Consider the following 1,883-nt stretch of genomic DNA (forward strand, 5'->3'; position numbering starts at 1 on the left):
AAACATGGAGGTGGAAACATTACGCTTTGGGGGTGTTTTTCTGCTAAGGGGACAGGACAATTCACTGCATCAAAGGGACGATGGACGGGGCCATGTACAGTCAAATCTTCCCTCAGCCAGGGCATTGAAACTGGGTCGTGGATGGGTATTCCAGCATGACAATGACCCAAAACACACGGCCAAGGCAACAAAGGAGTGGCTCAAGAAGAAGCACATTAAGGTCCTGGAGTGGCCTAGCCAGTCTCCAGACCTTAATCCCATAGAAAATCTGTGGAGGGAGCTGAAGGTTTGAGTTGCCAAACGTCAGCCTCGAAACTTTAATGACTTGGAGAAGATCTGCAAAGAGGAGTGGAACAAAATCCCTCCTGAGATGTGTGCAAACCTGGTGGCCAACTACAAGAAATGTCTGACCTCTGTGATTGCCAACAAGTACTAAGTAATGTTTTGCAGAGGGGTCAAATACTTATTTCCTTCATTAAAATGCAAATAAATTCATAACATTTTTGATATGCGTTTTTCTAGATTTTTTTGTTGTTATTCTGTCTCTCACTGTTCAAATAAACCTACCATTAAAATTATAGACTGATCATGTCTTTGTCAGTGGGCAAATGTACAAAATCAGCAGGGGATCAAATACTTTTTTCCTTCACTGTATGTACAAAATAAGTTACAAACAATGCGAAAAAAACACACAAAATAGCACAGTTGGTTAGGAGCCCGTAAAATGGCAGCCATCCCCTCCGTCGCCATTATAACATTCATGCTGATGTCACTGTGGAACCAAACAACAAGAGTCATGAGCAGATCAGTATTTCTCTCAGGTTAGAAACAGAACACAGCCCTGATTCCATTATGCTCAAAGCATGATGTGTAGCCCTTTGTCTCTTTCAAAGCTGGTATTACCTATGGTGGCATCCTTAAGAAGTTTCCTTCTTCTCTGGCTGCTCAGTTTGGAGAGATGGCTGGTTCTACAAAGTTTCTTAATGATATCATACACTATCCACTTCGATATCATACACTATCCATATATTTTTTTACGTTGAACAGGCTGAATGGCACCCGCTGTAGGTCTGCATGCCTCTTGAGAACTCACACTGGTCACCTCTGCGGCAGAGGCTCTGCCACAAGTCACAGAGGATTGCCTGCCCAACCACAGAGAAGAGCAACACTGGGAGGAGGGAGCAGTGGACAAGTTGGAAGTGGACAAGTAACAAAGTACCTTACCCGCCACCCGGTTGGTGAAGATAGAGTCCTATTTAGCACAGCGATTCTTAAACCCTCGAGAGAGAAGTATCTACTCTACTGGGTGGATTGTTGTCACACTTTCACATTGCCCCTTGTTGGAGGCAGGAGTCAAGCAGAAAAGGGTGCATGGCCTAAGTTCCGACTCAACAAATCACAGGTCCCACACAAAGAAAATTATTATGTTATCAAACAAATAACATTTGACCTGAAAAGGCTACCTAACAAGTTTCATCTGGCATGTAGTTGTTGAAGAAACTGTTCGTTACACTTTATTTTAGGCCTACAGTATTATTGGTAGAAATCATATGGTAAAATGATAATGCCCGGACAATTAGGCATACCTAATAATAACTACATTTCGGTCAGTTGGAATTCACTAAAATATCAATGGTATGCCTACCATTATATCAGATATTGACCAATTACTATCAAAGGACTATCCTGAGATGGTACCACACTCAAAGAAAGGAATGAGGTGACAATGAATTGATGATTTCAATTAATTGTTACACAATTACAAAGTTATTAATTGCAGTATGTTGCCTACTAAAGCAAAAGTGTGACGTTGTCAAATCATTAATATGTAGGTCAGTATTAACATACTGTATTCAGCAGATCGTGTGGCAGGTTGTCCGGCA

This window comes from Coregonus clupeaformis, unplaced genomic scaffold (assembly GCF_020615455.1).
Source record: "Coregonus clupeaformis isolate EN_2021a unplaced genomic scaffold, ASM2061545v1 scaf0964, whole genome shotgun sequence".
Taxonomy (NCBI): Eukaryota; Metazoa; Chordata; class Actinopteri; order Salmoniformes; family Salmonidae; genus Coregonus; species Coregonus clupeaformis.